The sequence below is a fragment of the Chenopodium album genome, chromosome 12 (genome assembly GCF_948465745.1).
Source record: "Chenopodium album chromosome 12, dcCheAlbu1.1, whole genome shotgun sequence".
Taxonomy (NCBI): domain Eukaryota; kingdom Viridiplantae; phylum Streptophyta; class Magnoliopsida; order Caryophyllales; family Amaranthaceae; genus Chenopodium; species Chenopodium album.
This window is the reverse complement of record NC_137845.1, coordinates 53,703,773-53,715,227: the sequence shown is the minus strand read 5'-3', so window position 1 is coordinate 53,715,227 and position 11,455 is coordinate 53,703,773. Positions and strand designations below refer to the sequence as shown.

General features: G+C 34.2%; 1 long non-coding RNA gene across 1 annotated transcript; it reads left to right on the top strand.

Moving 5' to 3' along the window:
- The first annotated feature begins 5,296 nt into the window (after positions 1-5,296).
- On the top strand, positions 5,297-10,900 carry LOC145570632 (uncharacterized). Its single transcript, XR_014096535.1, has 3 exons — positions 5,297-5,555; positions 5,837-5,884; positions 9,979-10,900. It is a non-coding gene; the product is annotated as an uncharacterized LOC145570632 (long non-coding RNA).
- The last annotated feature ends 555 nt before the right edge of the window (positions 10,901-11,455 follow it).

The following is an 11,455-nucleotide window of genomic DNA, read 5'->3' as shown; positions in this document are numbered from 1 at the left end:
CAAACACAAATATTATGACCAAGAGTCCATAGAAATTAGGATATTCATATAAAATTTGGAGAGAGAAAGCAAAAAGTGGATTTGTAACTTTGAGAAAGAATGAGTGTAAAAATTAAAAAAAAAAAAAAGAAAAAAATTCTTAGTTGACTTTTTGATTGTTTTAGACTACTTTTGTCAGATCATGTAACCAAAAAGTTAATGTAGTGGGGTACAGCTGGCGGCCAAATACTAAATACTACTAGTATTTAGTTCCAAAATTAGACTAGGGAGTTTCGAACTCCAGACCTTCATGTTGAGGCCTCAAGTTTAACCGCTGAGCCACGGAGCATTCCAACCAAAATTAGTCAAGCAATAACATTATAAATAATTTTGGGGCCCCTTTTTTATGGGGGCCATGTGCGGTCGCTAAACCTGCACCGGGCCTCCGCCGCCCCTGTTGTCTAGTTATGTAGACGTAGGATGCAAACATGCAGTGGAGCATAAGAGTTTTATCTTCAACACACTGCATGCTCGTCAGATCTAAAGCCAATTTCCTTTAGCACAACAACTTTAAAAAGATATTAAACCCTCTTTACGCATGTGAGGTTGCATGGGCTTGTAACACCCCCAAATCCCCCTCTACGGTATTACTAGAAAAATACGTATAATTATACCGTAGAGATAGATTTAGGCGTATTACCGCCGCGTGATTACGCAAGGCTACCAAACTTACTAAATAAACCAATACTATGTAGCGGAAACTTCAATACTCTTTTATTAATACTTATAAAAATAGTAACATTGTTATGAGTACTCAAAATAAAGACAAGACCAACATTCTTAAACTAGGTGAAGCAAATCCCGGGACTCCCATATGCTCATTCATGACTCCACCTGAAATAGTCAACACTGCTTACCATTACGGTAAATAGGGCGAACCTAAACAAATAAGAAAAATGGATTAGCAAATTATGCTAAATACGATAAGTGCAAGATAATGTAAACTCAATTTATTTGCAAACATGCTTTTAAAATCAATTTCAATAATTAATCCAATAAATTCAAACTCATTATTCCAAAACTGATTCCAATGATTTAATATTCAAAATAATAGTTAATAAAACCAATTCCTTTATTAAGAACCAATTCCTTTTAATCCAATTCCTCACCCAAGTGTGCACACCCCCCAAGCTAGTCTCCTTATATTACAAGGCTATTCTTGAGGAAAGACCCGGTCATACAAAGTCCAAGGCCTTATCAATAAACCAAATCCGCATAGTGGGATTACCAACATGCTTATAAAGCATTAATAATAATAATTCAATGGTTCAATAAATCCTTTTAATATCCAATAAATTCCAATGTAAATCAAACTCCTTTTTAATAATTCCACATACTTTCAAAATCAAAACTTTTTAAATAGATACTTGAGAATAAAATCTCATATTAATAACTTTTCAAAATCAATAACTCTTCCTTGAAAAAACTTTTATTTAATTGAACAAACCTTTTAAAATCAATTCTTTTATTTAAAGACGATAAGTAATTCAAACCATTCAAAACCTGATTTAAAAATCAATCATTCAAAATACTTTTATTAAAACAAATTAAAATCAATACCTCCAAACATAATTTATTTCATAAATCATAATTCAATTCAATTTAATTCAATCACTAATAAAATCATATAAAACATGTTATTCAAACCAATCACTTTCAAAGGTATCTAGCCACCTAAACGTACCTTGATCCTTGCTAGAAAAACCACACAAAAAGAACCTCAAGAACCTTGATTCCGAATATCAATCAACACTTCGCACTTTCAATGTTCAATCACGAATACACATTGCAAATAACATAACCATAAGGTTGTTAGAACATAAACTCAAATCTAATGTGCATGGACTATAAAACTCTTTTAAAATAATAATTTAATATAAAATTATAGCTTTGAAATAGGTATTTGTATTTTAGAAAACTAACCATGAAGAAGATAAAGGAATTGAATTAAAGAGAATTGAATTTTCGTTGGAAAGAATAGGCAGAACTTGCAGAGACCATAACTCCTTCAATATAACTCCGAATTGGGTGATTCTTGAGCATAACCTCAAGGATTTTTCAAGAGGAACAATCTTCTGTGAAACGTCAATACCCCAAAAATTGACCAAAAGTGCCCGAAAACTGGCTTTAAAGATAAACTGGATAATTTGTGTTAAAAGAGGAGAAAAAAAGTATGAAAAGGTTTAGGGAAAAGAAGAAGAAGAAGAGAGAAGAAGAGAATTGGGTTTTTGATGTGAAGAATATGAGAGGTATGAAAGGGTATTTATAGGCTCATGAATGAGGGAATTATGGTAGGAGAATGTAGGAAGAATTATGGTAAAAAGAATTAAGGAATTACTTGGAGAAGTGAATCAAGAAATATGGAAACTTTTGATATTAAGGTGATTAAGAATAATAGAATTTAGGAAAGTGTGTTTGTCATGAAAATAATATGGCAGAAGAGATTACTTGGAGAATAATCAAGGAAGATATAAGGTAGGAAAATAAGATGATCAAATATTTGTGAGATGGAAAAATAAAATTAAGGAAAATAAGAGATTTTGAGGAGATAATTGAAAATACAATTTACCAAAATAAATCACCCAAAAATCCATCATAGTGGTCGAAAATTTGAGCTTTCCTAAGCTCATATTTTCAGACCTCCCTTAAGATATTTAGGGAATTAATTTGCTAGTTTTAAGGAATTAAAAATAATTGTGTAAATAATATTTATTGTATAAAATAACTAATTAAGAAAATACAAATTATTCACTAAATAAATTCACTAAGAAAATCATATTTTCTACACTTAGAAAATCCAAAAATCATAGCTTATTATTTAGGAAATTCTGACCTCCTAATTAAATAATTAAAATATAATTTTGATTAGTTAAAATATCCGAAATATATATAAATAATCCGGTTTTTAAAATAAAATAAATGGATAATAAATCTTATCCAAAATGCAAAAATAATAATTGAGTTTTTAAAATAATTTTGGCGCCAAAATTCAAATATCATTTTGACTCCAAAATTCAAATAGTAAAATAAATTACTAAAATACCCTTTTTAAGAGAATACTAATTAATTAAATAATTAGAAATACGTTTCAAAAATACGGGGTATTACAGGGCTGCTCAAGTGAGGTTTTGCGGAAGCGATTTTCTTAGTTTATGGATTTCAAGTTTTTAGACTACAAGTACTTTCTGTAAAGCTCAACTAAGCATACTTAGATTATTATGATTAGTTTTCTAACTTGCTTACTAGAACCCTAATTTTCTTTTTTTAATTAATTACTTCAAGTTCAAGCTTTCCTCTTCATAAGCATTTTGACAAATTGTTCCATCAAATCAGCTTGCTTTTTTCTTTGAATATTTTGTTCTTCAAAAATATTCAAAGAAGGTATTGCTTTCCTCGATTATGTGAGGGTTTCAAAAGGGATCATTTATAATGAGGATAATTAGATTGTCACTTTTCAGTAATAGAACTTGATTTATATTTTCCAATCCATTGAGATTCCATTGAAAGAATGGAGTCAACCTCAAAAGTAATGCATGCAAGAAGAGTCAAGGTTACCTTAATCCCATCAGATGAATCCAATAATAGTCAATTTATTCTTAAATAATCCATCGAATTTAGTAAAGTATTGAGAAAACAAATTCTAAAATATCAATATTGAGTGTCACTGCGATAGGATAGATTTGACACTTAGTGACATGCAAAGGTACCTCTTACATGTTAATGGTGTTTTATGATGTAACACATTATAATATCTAATAAGAGTAAGTTGGCCATTGCGAAAAAATAAGTTCAGACCAGATTAGATCAGAAAAAAGAAGTTCAGATCAGATCATCGTTTTATGTGCAGTGTTTTATCGCTAATTATCTTTCATTCCGTAATGAAAAAAAATTATGAAAATTACATATTAATAAAATACACATTATTACGAATCTAACAAGACCCTACTTGATATTTTTTTCCTTATAGGTTATCGTACACTTAAGGTTAAAGTTTGGTCAAATCAGACAATCATATCAGATCAGATCAGACCAGACCAGATAAGATAAGTTCAGATAAGCAAAAATAAGGTGAACCAAACAAGGCCTTAGTCCATGTTCTTTATAATTTGGCCTTTTATTTTTTGAGTTAGATCTTGTTTGGTGGTAGCGTTAGATGTAGTGGTTAGTTTTTTTAACCAACTTTAGTGTTTTGACCAATTTAAGAGTGTTCGGTAAGGTATTGGTTTGAAATTGGTAAGCCGTAAGCGTTAGAGGTAATGTTTTAGTAAGTTTTTCAAATGTTAAAAATAGTTTTCAAAGATAGCATGTAAGAGGAAATACTTGTTGATCAGTCTGATTGACAAGTAATGTAAATCAGGGGGTATATGGGTTATTTTATTTGTTTAATTAGGGATAATTTTGTAAGTTTCATCCCTTTCTTCCTCCCTTCTCCATTCTTCCATTACATCAACCCACCTTCTTCCTCCATGAAATCTCAATTGTAGACCACCACCACCACACCACCTAAGGTGGTTAAAATTGCTTCCGTGAAGAAGATGCTATCCTAAGGTGTTTATATGACTCTAATTTTTACACCATTTTGCTACTAGGGTATCTTTTTGTTACCGTTGCAAAGCGGTGCTTGAGTGGTTGTTGAAGAAGGAGGAAGAAGGGAAGTAGAAGAGGGACGCAGAGAGGACCTTTCGCAAAGGAACACGGTGTTGTGATAGTGATGGCGGCTGAGACGAACACGAGAAGACGGAGATGATTGTGGTGGTTCATGGTTGACCAGCGAGATGACAGAGGGATAATGATGCTAGTGCGGTGGCTACGTGATGACCGACGAGATGATAGGGAGTAGATGGAGATGGTGGTGGTTTGTCCCCCGTGAATGGTGTATTATAAAAAAGTGTATTATAAAGGGGTTTTTTTTTTTTTTTTTTTTTTTTTTTTTTTTTTTCCTTTTACATAAAAAAGTGTATTATATTGCAAAACTAACCCACAAAAAAAGCTGATTTACAATATTTTGTCAATCAACCTGATTGAATGGGGCGGCCTCTAACAAGCAGCGTATGGCAAAATTTGGTTACTTTTTATGAGTAAAACAATACTCTAATACTTTAGTACTTCAACTGCTTCATTTGCTAAACACTCACTCCGCTAGTTAGAGGTTACCTACTAGTCTACTACTCACACCATAGTGTTAATTGATAGCTACTCGTTATACCGATAACTACCCGCTTCATGACTATTTAAAGTTACCGCTTCCGCTAGTTATGCCGACCAGGACCATAGTGTGACTAGCACGTTTAATGTTACTCCGTACTCCGTAATTGAATTGTGGTTGCATAAACAAGCATTTTGTACCAAATGTCCAAAGTAAACCACCAGTTCGACAGTTCTCATTAAAGGCAGCATATTAACAACAAAAGAGGAATTAGGGTTTATAGAAGATGTAATGGCGATGAATCCTTCAAATTCCAACTTTTGATTCCTCTCCATTTCAACACTGCGATGTTCTTCTTTCCAAAGATATGGTAAAGATAAATATTAATACGTAGTAAGAAAAAAGTTTAATTCTTTTTCGGTTTATTTTAGCTTTCACTTTTCAATTGAATTTTATTTTGGGAAAATACAGTAAACTAGCCGTTGGATTGTGCCTTATATTGCTTTCAAAATATAGACATTCACATTGCATTAAGTATTTTAAAAATTTCCTTTATTCAGTAATTGATTTATTTAGTTATAGTTTTATCTTTGAATTTAATTAAATGGTTCAATATCTGCCTTAATTTTGTAAATAATTTCACTATTTCAGATTGATTTGCTGTTGGTGGCACAACAAGTGCATTTGCATTTAGTTATGGTAAAATATCTTTGCTTTATTTTAATTTGTTTGATTTTTGATGTTTGTTATGTTATTATGTTGTAACTGAAAATGAACATGTATTGGCTAACATATGAAATTTATTATATTGGTATGGATTTTATATTTTTATGCCTAAACTGAAGATGTAGCCTCAATTGAACATCCATTATTGATAATGACTAGAAGATGGTATTATTGATTTGGAATTTTAGGTTATAAAATATAAATGAGGTAACTTAAAGTTTATTAGCTTGAAATTGTCTGTTTGCTGGTTAAAACTACGAATAAGTTTACCTCAAATTTTAAGTTTTGAGCCTTAGTCTATGAACTTGCAAGGAAAGCACATGATCCAAACCAATCAAATTGTCCTGTTTATAGGTCTAACAGCAATTTCTTGTTGTTTTTTGTATTGGGATTATGGAGTTGGGTGCTTTGCATTTTGTGATCTAAAAGCAAAGAGACTGAATAATGGTGGCCTAGTGGGCTTTAAGCAGCATGTTATGTTTAATAATTTTGTTTTGTCAGGCCTTTATTCAATGTTTCTAAGAATGGCAACTTTTTATGTAGTGGTGCTTCTGTGAATGCAGCCTTGTTAGACTTTCAAAGTGATTCTTTTTTTTTTTTTTTTTGTTGCTAACCCAATTAGCTAAACCAAAGGCTAATAAACCTCTTCTGAGTATCTATGACTTCCTCCTTAATGCGCAATCACACCTTATCTTATGAACTCATGCAACTTTAAGATTTTATGTATAACACCTTAGTTTCCTTGACAATCCACTTGCTTTTTCCATAGGGGTTGTTTGTTTTGGGGGATAGTGGATGTGGTTTAAGGATAATGAAGTGGTAAAAGAATAAGGCCTTGCTATATTAGACCTTTTTTTTTTATAGTTTTTCTTTTCCGTTCAATTCAATCTAGTCTAGTTAGTTTTCTTGTTTTCTCTTTGAAATTTAATTCTATTTGGTCAAATTCAAATCCATCCAGTTCAAAAGAATAAGGCCTAAGTATTTGTGTTTTATTATGGACTTATGGAGGGTGGGAATTATAGTGGATTAGGGGATAGGGATAGGGACAAAACCTCCTCTAATACCTTGGGAGAGGGGGTGCTATAAGGGGAAGAAATATGAAAGGGAGATGAAAGGGCTATGGACTTATGGAGGGTGGGAATTATAGTGGATTAGGGGATAGGGATAGGGACAAAACCTCCTCTAATACCTTGGGAAAGGGGGTGCTATAAGGGGAAGAAATATGAAAGGGAGATGAAAGGGCTATTTTATTCAAGGGTATACTACATATTAATGAAAAGAAAGGAAGGAGAGATGGGGAGTGTTATTAAGGAAAGCACTTACTTTATCCTTATTCAATCTATCAATATTCTATCCTTATCACTCGTTTGCATCCCTGTTATCCCTATCCCTCGTACCTAATGCCCTAATAGAGAACTTTATGCCCTTTTCTATTTTAACGCAACACAATCCATCTAGATACAATTCTTATTGTAATTAAGACATAAAGATTCATTCTAATAGTAATTTTATCCAATCTAGTGGTCATATTGCAAATAATTTAAATAAGCAAGAACATTTAATCTAATAAATTTAGATACTCAGTAATCATGCAATCAAATCAATAGTAAGGGTTAGCCATAATTTCATTAGAATTCATCCGCCAGGCAAAGCTAACACGAGAGGAGAAAATAACCCTAAATTAATAAATCACTCTAGCATAGTTAAAGATGTAAAACAAAGCATAAAGAAAACACCTTATAAAAAAAGCAAGAAAAGAGAGAGAGAGAGAGAGAGAGAGCAATACTTAGTTAACTTTAGAGAATCTTAAAGAAAAAATAGATCATCCAAATTCAGTCCCCAAAACTTAAGCATAAAGTATTAAATGAAAAAAAAAATAAAAAATTAATGGTTGTCCTCTAAAATTGGGTTAAGGAAGTATTTGCAGGTCTTTAGAATATATTAACTGACTTAGCAATCCTGCACTCGAGAAAAGGAGGCAAAGATTTAAAATAGTAGTTCTGCAGTTGATAAAAAAGATTCAGTTCGGACCTTTTCTAGATTTTGTTGCAAGATGAAAAAATACATTGGAAGTTGGTCGAAATTTTGCTTGTAATTTAGCTGACTTGAGTAACATATAACAGTTGTATTATTCTGAATCTTGTTGGTACGTTCATCCCTTTGATAATGTTTGTATTGTTTCTGGTAGCTGGTAGCTGGTGGCTAGTGGCTTTGGGTTCATGCCTACTTTGTCCCAACAATATAAAACCTTGGTAACTTGGTTATGATTGGTTGTGTTTCTGTTTGTGTTCATCCTTGAATCAATCAATCAATCAATCAATCAAAGCCTTAATCCCAAAAGTGGGGTCGGCTAACATGAACCAAATTTGATTATTCCGTGTAGTCATCAACATAAATCTTTCTCCTCCATCCCTTACGATCCAAAACTTCATCCTCACGTAAATCCATGCACTTCATATCCTTCCTCACTCCTTCCAACCAAGTCATCTTTGGTCTCCCTCTTCCTCGTTTAATCCCTCCATGGTCCCACTCTTCCACTCTTCGCACCGGTGCACCCTCGGGTCTCCGTCTTACATGTCCAAACCAACGCAGACGATTTTCCCTTAATTTATCTACAATGCCCGCCACACCTACTTTCTTGCGAATAACCTCATTTCTGATTCTATCTCTTAAAGTGTTTCCACACATCCACCTTAACATGCGCATTTCCGTAACCTCCATCTTTTTAATATGCTCTTTCTTAGAAGCCCAACATTCTGTACCATAGAGCAACACTGGTCTTATGGCAGTCCTGTAGAATTTTCCCTTCAACTTTAAGGGAATGCTGCGGTCGCATAGCACTCCCGTGGCCGCTCTCCATTTAAGCCACCCTGACTTAATCCTGTGGGTCACGTCTTGATCAATGTCACCATTCTTCTGGATGATCGACCCTAGGTACTTAAAACATTCACTCATGGTCAAATCCTTTCCATCCAAACTCACCACTTCATTGCTTGTCCCCCTCTGAGTGCCAAAACGACATACCAAATATTCAGTCTTACTCCGACTTAGCTTAAACCCTCTAGATTCCAACCTTTGCCTCCATTGCTCCAACTTGACATTAACCCCATCCTTAGTCTCATCCACCAAAACGATATCATCTGCGAACAGCATACACCATGGAACCTCATCTTGAATTGGTCTAGTTAATTCGTCTAGAACCGTTGCAAAAAGAAAAGGGCTTAATGCAGACCCTTGATGCAATCCGATTGTAATAGGGAAATCTTTTGTCAACCCTCCGCATGTCCTCACATTTGTTGACACATCCCGATACATATCCTTAACTAGGTCTACATACCTTCGTGGGATACCTTTCTTCAACATTGCCCACCAAAGTATCTCTCTTGGCACCTTGTCATATGCCTTCTCTAAATCAATAAAGACCATATGAAGATCTTTCTTCTTTACCCTATAAAACTCCATCATTTGTCTTATCAAATGGATTGCCTCCATAGTAGATCTCCCAGGCATAAAACCAAATTGGTTATCTGAAATGCTTGTGCATGCCCTCAACCTTTGTTCAATCACCCTTTCCCACAACTTCATAGTATGGCTCATAAGCTTAATTCCTCGATAGTTAGAACAATCTTGAGCGTCTCCTTTGTTTTTATAAACCGGGACCAAGGTGCTCTTCCTCCAATCTTGTGGGATCCTTGTAGCCGTCCATATCTTGTTGAAAAGGTTTGTTAACCAATCAATACCAATCTTACCCAAACACCTCCACACCTCTATCGGTACCCCATCAGGGCCAACCGCCTTCTTAGGTTTCATCTTCCTCAGTGCAATCTCCACCTCTACTCTCCTAATCCTTCGCACATACTCCATGTTGATTTCTTCATCACTCATAGAGGTATCTCCTATCACAACTCCATTACTTCCATTAAATAATTCATCGAAGTACCCCTTCCACCTGTCCTTGTGTTCATCCTTGAGTTATTACTATTTGCACTTGGTGGCTTGGTGCCTTCATTTGTCTATAATTCTATCCTTATTCTCAACTTGAGGAACTTTGATTTTCCATTTATCAGGTGGTGCAGTTCCAGCCTTGGCTCAGCTTGGGTCTTTATCATATAATGCCGCAAGTTATTTTCATCACATTCTTCTCAGGGTGACTAGACACAATTCTAGGACATCCTCAACTTATTAATGTACAGCTGGTTGATAAAGTGGTGTAAGTTTGATGTTATTGCCAATTGGGGACTGAACACGTCATTGTGTACCAAGACTTCACGATCTTGCTTGAGTCAAATTTTGAGGTTATGCTCATTTTAGTAGGGTTCTCTATCATGCTCCATTGCAGTACTTTTAAGTCACTTTCCTTACCATATGTATACGGCTATACGCATGTTTGATATTTTGAGGGCCTAATTCCATAAAGAGGCCTGCTATTCCTCTATTTATTTTCTTTGGCACAAAAATTCCTTCACTTTGTGCCCTCTCTTCCCATTGCTCAGTGTCACAATTCCATTCTTCTTTAAGTCTTTTGCCGTTGTTTGGTGATAACCGTCACCAGCTTGGAAGTTAGGCATAATTTTTTTCTATTTCCTTAGTTACCAATCTACACACTCTCTGCTTTACATTTAGAGTGGCTGCAGGAAATAGAGAGTAAGGTTGCCATCATGGTTTGTCTTGGAGAAAGTCCTTGTACAAGTTTTGATTTGATATTATACATAATTTGTGCAAAACTTTCATGGAAGGTGGAAACACTAGGGAAGGGAAGACCTAAATGCTTAAAAGAAAGACAAAGTGGACATGTAGAGATACCTTTGATTGATCATAGAAAAAAAATGTAAATTCCTGTATTTGGTTCGAGTAGTGCGCCAAAGCAATTGAGCCTGTGTATCAGAAATTCATTGCCATTGAACTCAAATTCACATGTGATCTTGACAATACATGCTTGTCACTTGGCTAGGTCTTCTGTGTGTATTAGGACTTGGGTGTGATACTGAATTAAACCAACTTGTTTTTGATTTTTAATTTTAAAGGTATTTGATTCAATGAACAGTGTAATTAATCCAGTCATTAGCATGCAGCCAGCTTAAATGCTTGACAAATATAGTAGTCTACTACGATATATTGGAGAGGCTTATTCACTCTTCCGCTGAGTCTTATTTCTACCTCTTCCTGGATGAAAAGCGGACAAGTTGAACAGCAGCACATAATAGCTGCTTCGCATTACTTGGAAATAAAACACTCAGTAATGTAGATGTATGCTCAGACTCAATATTGTAGCAGCTGATAAGCCACACTTTGTCTTGTTTTGTTGACAGGAGAAGTGTATTGAGAAATAATTACCAAGTTCTTTGACCCATGTCAATCGATTTTAGTTTTGTAAGCATAAGAAAATTCTGAGATTGAATGGTTATTCACCTTCAGTGCTAATATATAACCACAAAATCTAGCTAGCTTAGGGGTGGCGAAAATTTAAAGACTTGCAAAATTCTTAAAAGTTTTAAACTACTATTTTTTCTGGGTGTAGAAATATCTTACATACCTCTGAGGTTG